This window comes from Bidens hawaiensis, unplaced genomic scaffold (genome assembly GCF_021521415.1).
Source record: "Bidens hawaiensis isolate Kalapana, Puna unplaced genomic scaffold, B.hawaiensis_p1.1 tig00033551_1, whole genome shotgun sequence".
Classification (NCBI taxonomy): Eukaryota; Viridiplantae; Streptophyta; class Magnoliopsida; order Asterales; family Asteraceae; genus Bidens; species Bidens hawaiensis.
The window spans coordinates 141,402-161,100 of record NW_027495761.1 but is presented as its reverse complement, the minus strand read 5'-3'; the positions used below and the strand labels follow the sequence as shown (position 1 = coordinate 161,100).

The window sequence follows — 19,699 nt, the reverse complement described above, 5'->3', positions numbered from 1 at the left end:
GAGCCGACACGAATTTAAAAACAAAAAACAAATTAAAATCAAATAAAAAGGCTGACCAACCACGTGATGCCACATGGACCAATCGCATGGTTGCGTTGCCAAATTTCTTAATTATTATATATAATAAATCAATGTTTTTAACTAAATTAAGTAACTTTATTTCTTGTTATTTTATTTATTTTTATTGAACCTAATTTTATTTTATTTTTACTTTTAGTTGTATTAAATATATTTTTGTTAAATTTAATTTTAGTTATACAAATATTATTTTATTTGAAAATAGAGGAAAGTGGTGAATTGGTGATTATTTCTATGGTATTATAAATGATAGTAAAGTGGAGTGGAGTATGATATGACGTTGACGTGACACTGTAAAGTAAGAAACAACATGACATCCACACCTGATGGTCTAAGAGCATTCCCAATGGATTCTCTATCTCCATCTTTAAAATTTAACCAAAAACATAATTTTTTTAATTTATACATCATTTTCTAAAAACCTCTCCCAACTCATTCTCCATTCTCATCTCTGTATTATTTTTTTTTATCATTTCTATCTCTTTTTGCCATTAATAATCTCAACTCTAACTATTTTGTCTTATTATCATTTTTAATATAAATTAATTTCTAATATATATTTATAGAAAGGTAGTTGGAAATAGAGTGTTGTGGCGACACTCTAAATTTGGAGACTTCTTATACCATTTCACTAAAATTTAGAAATGGAGTTTGGAAATGGTTATTTAGATTATTTTCTAAATTTTAGAAATGAAGTTATGTATAAGGAACCCATTGGGAATGCTCTAATAAGAGCATTCTCATCCTATCCCCTAAAATCTTGTGAGGGGAGCTTGTAAATTATATGGTGGAGTTTTAAGTGGTTGTGAGTGTAAATTATAAGGTGGAAAACAAAACTGTATTGATTTTTTGTAAGTTTAGGGAAAATGTAGTGATTTTTTATAAATTATAGAGCGGAGAGAAAAACTATAATTATACAAATAAAAAAAGTTATTTTTTAAACTAAACAAAAGAGAATGTTTTTAGTGTTATTGTAAAGATGTGAATGAAGGATAGATTATGCTCTAATGATACAAGAAGATCATAAAAGTGAAAAGCTAACAATTGTTTGAAGAATCTCACTCTATTGGTGGTTCCTCATTTTATTTAAAGGAATGGTAAATTTACTGTTTTGCCCTCAGGAGTAAATAGCCAAAACTTAGCCTAAAAGTGAAACATGTTACAAAACTGAAATGTAAAGGATGATTGGAGTGCTTTTTGAACATAAGGAATGAAAACTACACTTTTGTGAACATAATTGATTATAGTGTTGACTGTCTTAATAATAACACAGATGGCATGACTTTACTAACTTAACGCATTTGACCCATTGCATAAGAAAATATCTATGGCCAACTAATATACAAAACAAGCTTCGAAGGGTAAATACACAAAGCAAAATAATTATATACAAAAAAAAAAAAAAAAAAAAGACAACCTAAAATAATCATGTCATGGGTCTATTTGAACACCGAGACAATGCAAATAATCATCCCTACAACCAACAAAAATCCTGCCACCAATCATCACCGGAGAAGAGAATATATCGCCTTTCATGTCTACCCTACCAAACTCTTCCCCTTCCATTGTTGAAACAACTACACTACCGGAAGCGGTGCAAACACAAATCAACCGCAAGTTTTCGTCTATATAAGCAGATGAACTAATTGGATCCCCCAAATCATGTTTCCACACTAGATTTCCCGCATCCAAACCAAATGAATACACTCCTCCATCTCGGGATCATATGACCACCTGTCGCAGAAAATAATATAAATATTCTCCCGTCTATTTTATATATTTATATATATGGACCATGAGAAAACTAAAAAGATATGAAAACACTAATCAGTCCACTTTTTAACTTTTTTACATTTCTTCTTATAAAATAAGGTCAGATACATAAAAAAAACTTTAAAAAATATGTGTAGATATATGTGTAACTTGTACGCTACACATATATCATATATGTACCTCATATAAGATTAAGATATATATACATATATATATATATATATATATATATATATATATATATATATGTGTGTGTGTGTGTGTGTGTGTGTGGGGGGGGGGGTGTGGGATCAAGTGAAAACTCCTCTTATAGAGAAAATTTAAAAACTTCTAAAAAACTATTTTTAAGTTTCTTTTTTTTTCCATTATTCTTATATGTTGTTATTGGTTAAAAAAAAAAAAAAAAAACCTTGACGGTAATCTCGTCGGTGTAGTGCGCATGTGTAATAGTGTACATTCCATATATGCAAAAGTGTTGTATTGCATAAAATACAACACTATTGCACATATTTGATACACGCTATTATATATATGCAATATAAGACTAATACGCACATCGAATACACATTAGTACGTATGTGTAATACAACATTAACGCACATGCGCACTACATCGACTTTTATTTTATTATTATTTTTTTTTCCATATAATACAACACTACTACACATATACAATACACAAAAATTGAATATATGTCATTAAATACTATTAAACTTAAAAATACACATGCGTAATACAACAGTATCGCACAGTAATACGTATGTGCATTACAGCGGTTTTTTTTAATTTTTATTTTATATTTTTCGAGCAAAGGGTAAGACATTATAAGAATAATGGCAAAAACAGAATTTTGAAAATATTTTTTATTTTTAATTAAAAATAATTTTCTAGGAGTTTTTAAGTTTTCTCACTAAAGATAAGTTTTCTCTTGATCATCTCCCTATATATGTGTGTGTATATATAACTTTGTGAGCTACATATAGATATGTAGCTCCGCGAGCTAAAAATTTTTCTTTTATTTTATTTTTGGTTTCTCTTTTAAATTTCAAAAAAAAAAAATGATTGGTAGTAGTTTTCTTGTTTTTCTCATAATTGTGGGTTTCTCTTGGACGCTACCCTATATATAATGGAAGTGAACGTTAACCTGGTTATATAGAACACGAGATAAGCATGGTCCCGCAAAGATAGGGCCTTCAGTTATTCCCTGAAATTTATACCTTAAAAGTTAGCGCATATGAAAAATATAGTTTACCGACAGGAAAGATCTTACAAACTATTTTACCGAACCTAAAACCGACAATACGTCTTTTGAGTTTATAAAAAACGTTCAGTTTTTTCGGCTTTACCATTTGGGCTTTAAATTTTCAGGTTAAAAAAAGTTGACCCAGAAAATGAATTTGGGCCCCTTTGTTAATCTATAACTAAATATTCATTCAGGCTAAAATATTTGAGTAACACAATTTTATAAATTCTTATAAATTACTTAAAATTCAAAAACAAAAATGAAAATCCCCAAATTCAGTTCAGATTTGATTATAGGCAAGACCAAAACCAAACCAAAAGTTTAAATTTTATGAAAACATAAAACCAACCGTTATTTGTTTGGGTTTGTTTTTTCAGTTTTAATTACCTAACAAAAATATGAAATTAATAATACCATTCAAAATACTCAATTTTTCAATCTAACCCTTTTCATTACGTACAAAACATAATATGATCATTATACCCTTCTCTCTATGCCCACATTTAATGCAAGTTTTTATAGCAAGGGTATAAAAGATATAAAATTGGAAAAAAAAATATCTGACGTTAGGAATTTTCTTTTGAGTAAATATGATATTTTTGTTATAAAATTATTGTCATTAAATTAGAGGAAGAAACTTGCCCTCCAAAGGATGGATCCATTCACATCAACAGCTACAACATGTCCATTCACCAAGCAACAAATGACTGCAAAAGTAATTAAAATTTGTGGACTTTCATATTAATTAAAAACTTAACAGCATTATTATAGTTAAAGGTTAAAATTGTAGATACCGTTGCCGTTATAATAATTAACGGATAGAGAACCGAAGACGGGTGCTCCTAGGTCTATCATCCATAAGACACTTAATGGCACAGCCTGCATGATTAAGATAAATAAACTGTAAAAAGTAACATGATCATAAACAATTAAAAAGACAATTAATTTAAAAGTTGTTTATACTTTTAAGGATAGTGCTGTCAAATAACCATTGGTGGATGCAAAATAGAGCCTTTCATCAACCTATAATCAACAAAGAAACATCGGTCTATGTATACAATTAGGCCTCCTGTTAACTGTTCGGCAAGAAGTTTGTTTATTTAATAAACGAACGGACATGAACACATGTCTCCTTCGCTTATGTATGTTCATAAACATTCGTTCACATACGGTTGTTTATGTCCGTTGGTTTATTATTTTTAACTTTAATTGGTGTTCGTTCAGTTATGTTTGTTCATCTATGTTCGCTTGTGTTCATTCGTTAATATTTGTGAACCGCTCGTTTTACCATTAACATACGAAAATAAATGAACACGGACACGCTTATTTTCTTAACGAACAAACACAAACAAGAAAACTTCGAAAAAAGTGTTTATGCTGATCGTTTGTTTGGTTGAAATCAAGCAAACAAGCACGAGCATGTCCCATCCGTGTTTGTTCTGTTATGTCGATTATGTTTGTTAATCTATGTTCAAGCAGGTCACCCGTATTTACTCCCAATCAAGCAACTAAGAATGTGAGGTGAAATACAAACTTACTTCATTGATTGCAGGTGACCCGTATATACTTCCACCACAATCTAGCTTATAAACACAGCAGTAATTTTGATAATCAAGGGCGTACAGAGTATGATCATAAGATCCACACCTGTGTATTGTTATGTACAACATTATCAAATGAAATATATACATATAAACATATATATATATATATGTGTGTGTATACAGAAAGTGAAAGTTACCAGACTAGATTCCTCTGGTTATCGTCCACTGGCTGTGACTTTACCTCACCGCCTGTCTGAAACGTCCACCCAATACTTCCATCCGAAGAATTCAGAAAATATATTTTACCCTTGTAACATCCAACTACAACCTAAAAAGTAACTGATACCCAAAATAAATATATGCATACTAAATGAATATGCGTGTTGGGTTATGCTAAAAAGAAAATATTGCCTAAAAAAGTTTAAAAAGGTTATTATTATCACATGGTGTCTTAAATTTTTAGGTTAGCATTTTTATTTTTATTATTATTATTATTATTTTTTGGTGAATATGGTGTCAGATTTTATCTTCACATGGTGTGGGTTTATCACCATGCCTAAAAATTATCACACCATGTGTTAGTTTCCTTTTTACACTTTTTAGGCAAAACCTCCTTTTATGCACACACACACACACACATATGTGTGTGTGATGCTTGCTGAAGTAAAAGTCAACCATAGAAAAGTCTGCGAGTATTGCAGCCGAGCACTCTATTCTTCCTTCTAATTGTACCTCCCACTGGACAAAACCGCTGCAATTAGCGTCATTAACATTAGTTCATAACATCTAAAATGTTATATAATGCAACAAATTTAAAAAATAGAGATACTTGCCTTGAGGCTTTAATGCAAACAAATTTGCGTGAATGAGATCCAATGTACACAAACATGTCATCATCTCTCACAACAACAAGCGGTGATGCATCAACACAAGACTCCATATGAACTTTCCATAGTTTTCTTATATAACCTTTTGGTTCGCCAACCCTTGTTTCTTGAAATAATTTGCTGATGTCATAATTCTCCCCGGATATTATTTTGTTGCCGCGAGTAATTGCAAATGAGACATTCAAATCTCCATCTCGTCTGATAACCTTGTGAGGATAATGATTCTCAGCATCAGGCTCACCAAGTAACCTGCCATGTGGCTTATTTGTTTTCAGATGAGTACCTTGTGGCCCTATGTAATCTAGTTGGAACTGTAATTTTAGGATCCATGAGAGCGGTCACTAGCTTTAAAGGAGTGGGAAACGTATACAACAATTTCATATTGATGCCTAATTTATGACAAGTGTGAGCTGCTGAAATTGAATCACCACCCATTGTGAAAAAATCATCATTGTTGTTGATATTTTCAACAGCCAAAGCATCACAAAAGGCCTGCATATGTAGTGCCATATATGTTAATTCTTCAATAAGATATCAAATTTGTAGTGCCATATGCATGCATATTTTATATACAAACGAGCATGAGAACTTGTCTCATTACATGTTCGTGTTTGTTCATTTATGCTCGTTCATTTGTGTTCGTTAGAATACCTTTTTTTAAGTTTGTACATTTACGTTTGTTAGTATATTCAATTAATTTTTTGGGCTCATTACTATTTAATCTAGTTTTAATAAAATTTTAGGCCCGAGTCCCGACACACTGTCTTTCATATTTACTTTTAATTGTTCGCATATAACAATTGGTTTTAGCTCAGTTATGTTCGTTCATCTATGTTCAGTTATGTCCGTTCGTAAATCTTCCGTTCATACTTTTAATGAATGAACACGGACAGGTTCATTTCTTAACGAATGAACACGAACAAGAAAACCCCGTTCGTTTAATTGTTTGTGTTCGATCGTTAGTCGGTTAAAGTTAAATGAACAAACACGATCATTCTTTTTTCGTCTTCGCTCGGTTCGATTTAAGTTGTTGAAAGTATAAAGACCAAAACCTCTTTTATCGTTTGCAGTAGATTTCCATTAGCATTTTGCTCACTTTCCGTAACGTTATCCGACATGGAACGCGTTGAACTGGCCAATAATTTGTAATCCACCTTCTGAGACGAAGTCATCGGTAAAGAATCAATGAAAACGAGCCGATTAGGAATCATCGCCAGTGGAAGCCAATCAACCAGCCAACCACAAAAACACGAACCCCAGTTATCAACAAAACCATGACCCGATTTCATAACTATGAACGCTTCAAGACGTTCAACTTCACCTTCACCATGTTTAAATATTAAAGCAGCATCATCCACATCTTCATGTGTTCTTATTGTATTTTCAATCTCCTCTAACGCGATTCGGTTACCGTTTACTTTAACAGTACGATCGTTTCTCCCGATAAAAACTAAGTCACCACCGGGAAGTTTTTTAGCGAAGTCGCCTGTTTTAAAGTAATGATGATTTTCCTTGTCATCAATAGAGTGGCAAAAGAAGATTCTGGAAGCTTCTTTACAGTGTTGAGAGGCATGATGTCATGATTAAAGTATCCGGCTGCGATACAAAGACCAGAAACATATATTTCTCCAATATTAGGTGTGTTTTCTCCAACAAGTATAACCTCACAGTTAGGAATAGGTATTCCTATTGGAACAGTACTGAGTGACTCAGTTTTCAAAATTGATGATAGTTTTTTGCAGTCAAAATATGTACAATCACCTGAAACCTTACATGAAATTTTAAAATATAAGAAATTAAATAAATCATTTATAGTGAAATATAGTTTCTAATTTTTTTAAATTAAAGGGTATTTTAGTCAAGAAAAAGCTCGATCTGGCCGAGCAAAAACTACTAGCAAACGAGCCAAGCCTGAACCAAGCTTGAGCTTGAAAAACAACTCACGTGCCGAGCTCGAGCTTTAGAAATAGAGATCGAAACGAGCCAAGATCGAGCCTAGTCTCGTTTGCGCCCCTATAAAATCCCAACTCACCTCTGTACTACCATAGAGATTCAAGATATCAGTATGAGGCAATATTTTTGTAAGAGACTTCCATAAAGATAAATGCAAGATTTCTCCACATAGTATTAACAGCTTTAACGAACTCTGAATCGACAAAATATGTGAACTTTGAAGAGTTGGAAGAAGTATCCTCATTAGTGAGGGTACAGCAACAAGCCTATTAATAGAGTAATCCTGCCAATAATTTTAAAAATATGAAACTTGATATACTAAAAACAGCTTCTTCTAGCACAAAACATGCTAACAAATAGAGCTCCAAATATCAGTACAGTATTCAAACTTTGTTTTTTTTTCATAAAGATGGTTTCTAATAAAAGAAATCAGGGATGTCAATTTCTGACACCAAACAAAAATCACGCCACAAACCCAACACGAAATTCACGGGCTTAGGTCAGTAAAAACAGGTTCGTGTCAGTTTCAGTTTAAACCCGCGAACCCATTTAAATAAGCGGGTCGTGTTTGGTTCAGCCTGACAGGTTCACTGGTTGACGCATTCAAACCATTTATTATTTTGTGTAAATATATATTACATTATAAATTAAATTGATTGGTTATCTTACACCAAAGTTAAAAATAACAAGAAAATTGACAAAGATTTTATACTTAAAATGTAATTGTTTTATATAATTTTTTTTTGTAAAAATGTAAATTTAAATTATTAATATGGAAAAACAATAAAAGCTTTTGGTCAAAAGGGTCGTGTACGGGTTCACGTGTATGACATAATTTTAGGGTTTGTGTCGGGTTGGACCCGCAAACACGACACGATTAACACCCCTGGGTTACCATTTTTTGTTTAGTGTTCATCGACAAAAGAGATTTATAAGTATGAGTAGATGCACATTTCTAAACAGGAGAATTATATCGCAGCATCTTCATGTAACTAGTTGCTGAGATTTTCTTTTCAGAATTTACTAATTTAATAAATCCTACACAGATAGAAATTGATTAAGAAAATAAGCGTACCTGTAAATAATCGGCTATTGAAAGCACATTTTGTTTTAGCACATTGAAAGAAGGAATAACTAAAGTACAACTAGTAAGTAAAGCACCAAGAATTTCTTGCAGATGATCAATAAAACCTATGGATGTTTTGAACAGCAAAGTTTCCTCACCACATAAAGGATACATGTCTTGCATCCATAAAAACCGGTTCACAAGACCTAAAAAGATTTTTAAGAAAAAAACAACATATCATAAATTATACCCTTCTTAATAGCGGTTTCATGTTAAGATATATAAACTTAACTACAAACCAATAAAAATATCATATATATATATATATATATCCCATCCAAACATAAACTGTTATATACACCCTTTTAAATGATTTTTGGTTTATGACAATTCTACCCCTCTCATATATACTACTTTTAAACCGATATTTTGAGATTTGTTTATAAAAATTTGGAGTCCGATTGTTTTATATATTTATATTTTATATTTGATATTTAACATTTTCTGAGGGTAGTTTTAGGTAGTCATATCACTTATTATATGTAATCACAAGTTTACATATGCGTAATAACCAAGTTACATAAACGTGCAATAGAAAAATACGCAGTAACCAATTTATATATATAGAATACGATCGGTTTATAAGAGTTCTTAAAAGTTTCTTAAACTATTTTGAAATTCTGAAATGATCCTTATATATAAAGTTAAAATGGACAAATAAGAAATTTTAATGTTTTCGAAAAAAATAAGGGTAGAACGGTCATAATCTAAATTGCTTTTAATGAAACGAATGAACTTACCGCTTACCTTGTTCGGTACCACAAACACCTTTTGGTTTACCAATCGATCCAGACGTGTACATTAAGTAACAAAATGATCTCGGGCTATTATTTCCACACGGCCAAAGTAAAGAAGAGTGACCAAAATATTTGTTATCGTTGTCTTCCATGGAATATACGAAAACAGAACAACCGCCACTATCAATGAGCCAATGATTTTTGCTGATGTGGCCATTGTTATTTCCATCAGACAATATAGAATCACAAATAATAAGATTGGCAGTTGACGAAGAAATAACGGATAATATTCTTTCTTTGGGCCATGAAGGGTCAAGTGGCATAAACGCCTCCCCGCATCTCATAACCGAAAGAACAGATATTATATACTCCACAGAAGGAACCATATAAATCCCCACAATTCTTGGAGCATTTGCCGGCTCGTCAGTAGAGCGAAGTCCTGAAACAAGCGAAACTTTGATAATCTTGTAACTGAACTGAATGAACGCGAATAGGACATGTCCGTGTTCGTTCGTTTAACTTTAACAGACAAACGATCAAACACGAACAATAAAACAAACGGGGTTTTCTAGTTCGTAAAGAAAATGACCGTGTTCGCATTCATTTAGGCTCGTTTGTTAAAAAGTATAAGCGAACTGTCCACGAACATAACTGTACATAGATCCTGAAAAAAATGCAATCTTGTAAACGAACCGAACGAATGTGAATAGGACATGTTCGTGTTCGTTTGTTTTCCTTTAAAGAGCAATTTAACGAAGGGGGTTTTCTCGTTCGTTAAGAAAATGCCCGTGTTCTTATTCAATTAGGCTCGCTTGTTAAAAAGTACAAGCGAACAGTTCACGAGCATAACCGAACATAGATCCTGAAAAAAAACGTAACTTTGGCAATCTTGTAACTGAACCGAATGGGACACGAGCAATTAAACGAACTGGGTTTGTTGTTCGTGTTTGTTCGTTAAGAAAATATGCGTGTTCGTGTAGGCCCGTTTGTTAAAAAGTTTAAACAAAGGAGCATAGATGAATAAACATAACCAAATCAAATGAATATTTATTTATTTATTATAAAAGTAAACATAAACATCAATCTATGGAGCCTAAAACATGAATAAAACCTCATTTCAAGCATACCGTCAAGGATGAAGCGTAGACGACGACTGAGGGAGTCAACGGCTTGTAGAATCTCTGAATACGTGAAGCGTGTGCCATCTTCTGCCTCAATCACTGCGATTTTGTCAGAGTTTTTGGAAGCAGATTTATAGAATTCGTGTGATACGCAACACCACATTTTTACGAAATTGGGGAGGATTTAGTGGGATTTCGTTATGTAGAACATGCTTGGGATTGAGTTTGTAAGGTGGTTATTAATTAAATGTTCTAATAAATTAAATGGTGTGTTTCATAATCATAAAAATCTTTTTGTTTTTTAAAACCCCAAATTCTGGCTTTTTAAAATGGCTTTTTGAAAAAGCCAATAAGCTAATAAGCATTTTTCAAACTCAATCCTAAACATGCTCTTAACCTCCACATCAAATAAGGAGATTGTAACATTTCGGATTTTCCAAACCCGTACTCGTTTATGAACGAAACATTTTTAGATCTTTAATATTAATCAAAAACAAGTATTTATAAGTAATTAAGTTTATAATGTTCACTTTAGGCCCCCTCATCCTCTACATATTGTTCATTTCCTATTTATTTCCTAAAAAGTTCAATAAATGACAAAATATCAAAGTTAAAGGACTAAAAGCGTAAAAATGAAATTCCACCCTTGGTTCACCGGAGCGCCGCGCGGCAGCCACCCCCATGGTGGTCGCGCAGCGCATTGGAACCCCTGCACCAGAATCGTAAGTCGTTTTCGTTCGTTAACTCGTTTAAGGTATAAAATCGTTTATTTTAGGCATATTAGAGAGAATTAAGGGCCAAGAAACAATCCTATAACTGAAACATAAGTATAATCTCGTTTCTTATCATCCAAGATCAAATATTTTGATTATATTCAGTGATTTATTCATAAAAGTATGATTTACTTACCTAAACGGGCCAAAAGCCCATAATTAGTTCGTTTTATATTTTCCTATATAAACAAGACATAACCATATGCTGTAAACTTTAATCTAACCCTAAAGAACATCCCATAGCCGTCACCTACCTCTGTTCATCCTCCAACCCTTCGGTTTTTGCATCTTCGTTAAAGATTCAAGACTTATTCGTTGACTTTGCTTGCTTTAGGATCTTTGACTTCCGTTTCTCGTCAATCCTTTCACTTTCCGGGTAAGTTGTAAACTGTAGAATCGTTCATACACATTCCCTAGTCAATAGCCTTCAATCAATTTCGGTCATTGAAGGGTGTTGACTGGTCAATCGCTTAAAACCCGATAAAGGGTAAAACAGTCAACAAGTTTGACTTATCGTTTTCTCATGCTTCTAGTCAGATTCAACGTTCGGTCCAGAAGACTTTTATTCTCGTAACTTAATTTTAAGGGTTCTTCCCAAAACCCGAATCCTGACTCGAAGTTTGAATTCTGGTCAGACTCGACTCGTTTAAACATTAAAATCAACATAACTAGAGTGCTACTCATCCGTTTTGGATTGATTCCAGCGGCATTAAGTTCGTTTTTATTTATAGTTTCATATCACAAAGTTTTAGATTCTGATCATAAATCTCGTTGGACGCGTATTGGACGACTCGCTTAAATCATTAGTTCGTTTGTCGAATTTATTAATCACTTGCCTTCCGTCTAAGGTGAGTATGATCATTCCCCTTTTTATCTATTGTTTTCAAATGTTTTGGGGACATATGCGTACTTATTCATATTTTCTATCTATATATATACACAAAATCGCAAATATAATCATTGTGTGAATATCAGTTGAATGCTATATGCTATTTGCTACATGTTTAATTGTTTACTTGATAACATTCGGAGAGGTCCAACATATCCCCTTGTAGAGGGTTCTCATTAGTATGATCATACGACCGTCTTAGTAACCGGAGCCCGATTCGCTTAGCAAAGGTAAAACGACAACCTTAGTCATTGTAATCAATGCCCGATTCGCTTGGCAGTGATTTCATTGGCACACACGATTTGTTTATATGCATGATTGTTATCATTCGATTGATTATTATCACATGGTTGGTTTGCGCATTTATCATTTATCAACTATATATATATATATATATGTGTGTGTGTGTGTGTTTGTGTGTTATTATTTAATGTTTCAAAATTGGTGATCATCTCACTCAACATGTGTTGTTGACAAACTCCATTTTCTATGCATATGCAGGTTGCTTAGATTGAAGTATGGATATTTAGTCAAGACCATAGGTTATATTGAAGACAATCTTAAATTTAATTGATTGTATTTATTTATTTGAATTGTTTTGTTGTATTTGATTATTGTTTGTACATTTGAATTAAAATAATTAATTAGATATTGTAACATTTTATTTATGATAGTATCTTCGAGCTGTGAGCAATCGGATCACGCCCCGGCATTTCCGCATTTGGTTGGGGTGTGATAGATTGGTATCAGAGCCGAAGGTTATAAGATAGGTCGTTAGAAATGGTCCTAGACATATGTTAGGAACCCTATACGTGCTTATCTGAACTGCCTTATGTGCTATTTAATAAATTGTTTACAGCTTGTCAATTTCTTGATTTATTCCATTTTTAACCATATTACAATTAATACATAATTACGACGATTTTTGGGTAATAAGTTGAATTAAGGCTATATAAAGAATCTCTAACCTCTGCTCAATGTTTAGCGCACCTCAAATTACTCTCATTTTCGGCTTTTGATTGTTAATTTACAAGTTCTACAAATATACTTGTTGCGTGCTTACTTGTTTATGTGTGATTAATCAAATATACTTGTTACGTGCTTACTTGTTTATGTGCGCATTCGTATTCGGAGAGGTCCAACATATCCCCTTGTATAGGGTTCTCATATTATTTACCCACGCCCGTCGCTTGGCAACGATCTTATTATTATTTGCTCATGGTTGATTTACCAGCGCCTGGTTCGCTTGGCAATGGTTTAATTGACACCTTAATTGTTCATAGTTTGATTTACTTACCGCATTCATTACGTTTTGCTTATTTCTTTTATCTATTATATTAACATTATTTTTAGTGTCAAAAACTGGTGATAAACTCACTTAATATGTGTTGTTGACAAACTCTGTTTTTTACGCATATGCAGGTTGCTATTGATTTGAAGTTGAAGTATGGACACTTAGAAAGACCTTAGGGTTTTAATGAAAACAATTATTATTTAAAGACTTGTTTGGTTTACCTGTTTTAAATTATTCATTTGTATTTTGAATGTTTGTGCACTGTATTTGGAAATAATTAACTTAATAGATATTGTCACATTTTATTTTTCATAGTATCTTCGAGTTGTGAGCAATCGGATCACGCCCCGACATTTCCGCCTTAGGTTGGAGTGCGACAGATTGGTATCAGAGCCGAAGGTTATAAGATAGGTCGTTAGAAATTATCCTAGTCATATGTTAGGACCCTATACGTGCTTATCTGAACTGCCTTATATGCTTATCTGAACTGCCTTATGTGTTATTTAAATTGTTCACAGCTTATATAAGTTAATTATTTTAATTTATATTTTATTATTATTTATTGTGCATACACACACACGAATTCTGAGGTTATGCCTCACTTTCAAAATATTTTTAAATCCTCTTATTTTTATTAGATTGCCTTTTATTTTGGGAAATTCCTTAAGAATTTCCGTGTTTTGTTTTTACTTTCTCTCCTTAGGGCATGGGAGTATGACAAATGTCATACGACCGCAACTCTAAGTAATAAACGTAACCGGCTAAACGGTTGCACGTCTTTTATAAAAACCAAATTCACGGTGGTTCGTGGCTAAATTCGGGGAACCTCCAATATTTTGTTTTAAATTATTTTTAAATGTTTAGTTGGGTGAAAAATCCATGTAAATCCATGGACACTCCAACTATCTATTTCTCAACCCGTTTTCAATTTGATTTTTGGTTGGAACGTATCGTTCGTGGTGGTTCTCGAGATACACCAACTACTTATATTTGATTCGTTGATTCGATATTTAGTTGGGCTAGTTAATTGCTATGTAACGCTTATGGTCCGACCAATTCCATTGATTTGATAAGTCGTTAATTAGTTGGATTAGTTAAATGCCATGTAAACGCTCATGGACTGACCAACTTAATTGTTTGTTACTCGTTATTTTATTTGGGCCAATAAATTGCCATGGAACGCTCATGGGAGGCCCAATTCATAAGATTTATGTAGCTTTATTTAGTTGGGCCATTCAAATTGCCATGGAAAGCTCATGGGAGGCCAACTCATTGAACATGTTTTGTTATTTTATTTGAGATCTCGAGCTACCATGGGAAGCCCATGGAAAGCCCAACCCAATAACATTTTACTTTTGAATTTTTGTAAACATTGTTTGTTTAATTAAATATCTCAAAAATTATTCACATTATTTTAAATTCCGACTCGTCCTCGAGTCATCATTAGCCCAAATTTTATTACACTTCTCTACTATCTCAAATCAACTTATTCACACAACTTACCCATCATCTCATAAAAATTTCATTTTTGGTCCTCGTAGAATGTCTTCCCTAGGAAATCATCGTCGTAATCAACATCGTACGTCAGTTGCTCGTGATCGCCGTTTGACTGCTATGATCACTAAGGAATTTGCAACTGCTATGCTTGGGATTGCTACGAGTATGCCTTGGGAGGAACTCAAGGAAACTATTGCTTTTGCTGCCTCATTTCCTGATGACCCTGTTAGAGATGAAACCTTACCTCACAAGGACTCTAAACCTACCTCGGAAAACTCCAAACCGAATCCTCAACCGATGCTAAGGCCGAACCCAAACCCACTCCGCGCAATGACGTCTCTTCTCACCGCAAACGTAAATCCAACCACCAAAACTATGTTGCTAACCAAACCAACCCTCAACCCTCCAACCAAAATGCTCCTAACAAGAAACCCTATTCCGGACCTTTTCCGTTATGCTCCATTTGTAACTATCATCATCCGACCCAATCCCCGTGCTGACTTTGCACCCAATGCAATCGCTATGGTCACCTTGCTAACATTTTCCGTATACCGCCCGGTACTCAAACTGCTTCACAACGATTTGTTCAACCTACCCTTAGAACCACTACTACCCTACATGCTCAAACCGGTGTTCCTAATACCAGTACTTGCTACCATTGTAGAGATCCTAGTCATCTTCGCAATATGTGCTCCCTCTTGCACTACAAGCAACATTATGCACCAAGTAGTTATAAATCTTGAACTTTAAAGATACAACTTCATCAAGAATTCGCATTACAACTTCAAGGACATTATTGAATGTAATAGACACTTCAAAGTTGTAAGTCAAACTTTCCTTTCTTTCATATATACATCACCAGAAAAAAAAATGGCATATCAATTTCTCACAAACAAACATATATAGCACTATTTGCCCACAACTCTTTAGAATTCATATACAAATTTCTTACAACAAACGTCTATGCAATACAAATACTCTATAACAAACAAAACATATAATGGCATAACTACATATGACATTTATATTTAAAATTAACAGCTTCAAAGCCTACAAATAACAGAATATTTTGAATTTGCAAATAAACACTTACAATACAAAATTTGCGAATTAACAACCCTACACAGCCTTCAAATTACATAACATATATTCTAAAATAACAACCAAAACAACCTACACATAAACCAAAACAACCTACACTTAAAATAAAACAACTTACATATAAACCAAAACTACCTACACACAAAAAATATATACTCAATTTGGAGAATACACACAAAAATGGAGCGAATCAATACCTTGCCCACAAAAAGTAGAGTGAATATCACCTAGTAACCTACAAATCAAACAAAGTGAATCTACACAACGCCCAATTAACTACAAAAGCAGAGTTAACCAACACATCGCCCAGTAACCTACATATCAAGCAAAATGAACCTGCACATCACCCACAAAAAGCAATTTTCCAAGACTAACTACACCAACATATTACATAACCTAAATAGTTTAGTTTTATCACAAAGGATTTTAACATAAAAACCCCAATTTATAACAAATCACAGTAAACTAAAATGTATTTAATTCAATATAAGTACCTAAATCGTTAAATTAGATAAAATAAAAACCTTAATTTTTACATGAAAACCCTAATTTTATATATAAAAAAAACAGTATAACTGATCAGTCGTCATGCGATGAAGGTCTACGCCAAGCCACATGTTTTATAAAATTAATAAGAACAGAACCTTAACCTTTATCGCAATGAAACCTTCACAGGCGATATATTTTCTTCAAGCAAGAACGGACCTATCTTATAACCTTGAAACCGAATCTCCAACAAGGTAATTATTTTGAATATATGATAAATCTTCGATGGGTCTGTGATGAATTCAGGCAGGTGTTATTTAATGAATCTTTGCATGAATGAAGAAAGAAATTGTATTATTTGTGAAATGTGTTAATTTAGGGAGTTTTAGTAAGCATGAACCATGGTATTCTCAATGACCAGGGGGGTTTCTATGTTTGTTATAATAACATAATTACAAGGCTAACCTTTTTTTTATTATTAAAATACATTAAAAACATATATCAATAATTACAAAAATAACATAATTAATGTAGGCCATAGATCAATCTTAATCAAGGGTCAGAAATTATTTCTCGCACTTCTTGCACTAAAATAAATTTCTCCTGAACCATCCATCCCCTATATATATACATATACATATAAATATATACATATACATATATATATATATATTTGGTACTTAGAATATTTCCGGTAGCTATTCAATCTATAATTACATAAAAAAATCACTATTATACTCTTCTTTTTAATTAAATAATAATTTTTATACCATTATCATTGTCTTTTTTCTCTCTTTCACTCACAATCATTTTAAAAAATATATTAAAATATTATATAATATAAACAATGTCTTACCAAATTTACTGATAAACAATAATGCTTTCATTCATACATGAACAATTACTTCATAATATATAAAGAATCCATTCACATAAATATAAATTACTTACATTGAATGCTCTTATGCTTTTTTATGTAATCCTAGAGTATATTTATTTAAAAAATCCCTAGAGTGGTCTCATCATCTAACATTATATTAGGTATTGGAACTTGTTGAATTGGATTCTCTTTTAATGTAGTTCCATAAAAGTTAGTGGATAGGGTCGAGTCTCTAACTTACTTTTAATAAAATAATTAAAAAGTCATTCTTTTATATAATAGGGGCCCATACTATTTGTTTTGATATTAATTGCAGTTGATAAAAATGTTTTCTTATGGCATAAAGTTTGATGGTATAGAATTTTAGCTTTTATATAGATAGCCCATGTTATTCCTACTTTTGTGGGATGTAAAATAAGAGATTAATGGTTTAATGTGTAACATTTAGTCGTTTAAAATAAATAATAAATAAAAAGATGACCTATAATTAATTGTTTTGCTAATGATTTTTATATTAAGTGGTTGAGATGAGACATTCAAAAACTTCAATTTAAAAAGAAGAGGTTTTGAGTTCAAGTCTCATATATAATAAAAAAAATAAGGGGTTTTAAGTTGGGCTACGGAGTTTTCTCACCTATGATGAGTTTCTTCTAAAGGGGAAGGGGCACTTTAGCCCCTTCATGGGTACTATCTATGCATTGCCCAATCTTGTACTGTCAACTTATATCTATCCTCAAGTACTCACAAACCACAAAATTGCTAACAACATCTACCCACAACTTCCATAAAACTTTTTGTTTGTTTTTTAGTTCTCAAATTACAATAAATGTCACAAACGAATCAGTTTTATGTGACAACCTTTTGCCATGAATGAAGCCATGTATCATACCCTAATAGGGTGGCGACAGTGTTGTCATATGATTTGAAAGTCATACACCCTAGTCACACTAGTGTCCCCTCCTCTCTTAGAGGTTGCCTCCACTACTTGAGAAATAGAGATGAACGGATAAATCATTGATCCGCTAGTTATCCAAATTATCTGTTAAAAAGAAAGAATAATTCCTTGCATCAACACACTAGTATTATTTTATTACAATATACTTAATATAAATTATATGGTAAACGGGACTACCGGATTTGAGGATAAATTAATGGACAATTTAATGTTAATCTTGTGCCCGTAGAAAGTTTGATGCCTTGATTGATGACACCACCAATTGCAATTATTTATTAAGTTAATTGCGCTCATAGATAGAGACTTCATTTTCTATTAAATTAAGCATTCATTCATTGTTATATTTATTTTAACAAGTTAAAAGTATTTGGATGGTGCAAAAAAGAGTGACAGCTTTACGAGGAGTAAACTAAAACTAGAACTTTAGCCCCTAATATATATAGAGTCTTCAATTTAGATCATAAGTTAAACAAAAAACATGCTAAATGACAAAAATGACTCTTAACTTATTTGAAAAGACATTCATATTTATGTTAGCTATTTTGTTTTGCAACAATAACGTTTGAAAAAAGTTATGAATTCTAGTTTTTTCTTACACCTCCTAAAAGGTTGAGTCGACCTAACAACACAAACAAAATAAGGTGTACACTGCAAACTTTTTGTTAATAATAAATTATGATAATATAGTATAATAATGTATTGTTATTTAGCTAGAGGGACAATGAGAGTGAGTAAAGTATGAGGTATAACGGTTTTAGAGCATTCCCAGTCAGTACCCTACTATATATATATATATATATATATATATATATATATATATATATATATATATATATATCATATAATTATATTAAAAAACACTGTATTTTCTATCTCTTTCACTCACAACTATTTTATGAAAATATTAAAAAAGTTATACAGTATCTACAGTGAAATCTCAAATTTAACTTTCCCATATAAATTTTCGCTCTCCTCTACTCACAACTACTTACAACCATACCATATAATTTACAAATCCCTCTCACATAATTTTAGGGAACATGTTGAGAATGCTCTTAGATACTATTTAAATAATTAACTACATATCTTCAACGTTTTTTTTATTATTATTTTTTGTTCTCTATTTAAAATTCAGTACAACAGCAACAACCATACCCAGTATAAATCCCATCAATAGAAAAACTGTTAGCAGGGTCTGAGGATGGTGGGATGTAGGCAAACCGTACCTCCATCCCAAGAGATAGAGAGGTTGCTTCCAAAGATACCCCCGGCTCAAAAACCATATGCATGAGATCAATAATAATAGTGATATTAGTAATGAATATAGATCATTAATAGTGATATTAGTAATGATAGTGATAC

The 19,699-nt window shown here is 32.4% G+C and overlaps 1 pseudogene across 1 annotated transcript; it reads right to left on the bottom strand.

Annotated features, from left to right (window-relative positions):
* Window positions 1–1,503: 1,503 nt before the first annotated feature.
* LOC143585080 (putative acyl-activating enzyme 19) lies at window positions 1,504–10,642 on the bottom strand (annotated as a pseudogene). The gene is made up of 14 exons (XR_013144488.1): window positions 10,469–10,642; window positions 9,352–9,780; window positions 8,554–8,750; window positions 7,558–7,761; window positions 6,578–7,293; window positions 5,472–6,017; window positions 5,314–5,389; window positions 4,836–4,966; window positions 4,633–4,741; window positions 4,058–4,117; window positions 3,889–3,973; window positions 3,737–3,801; window positions 2,996–3,055; window positions 1,504–1,812 (listed from the first exon to the last, which is right to left on the bottom strand). The product of XR_013144488.1 is annotated as a putative acyl-activating enzyme 19 (transcript).
* Window positions 10,643–19,699: the final 9,057 nt, after the last annotated feature.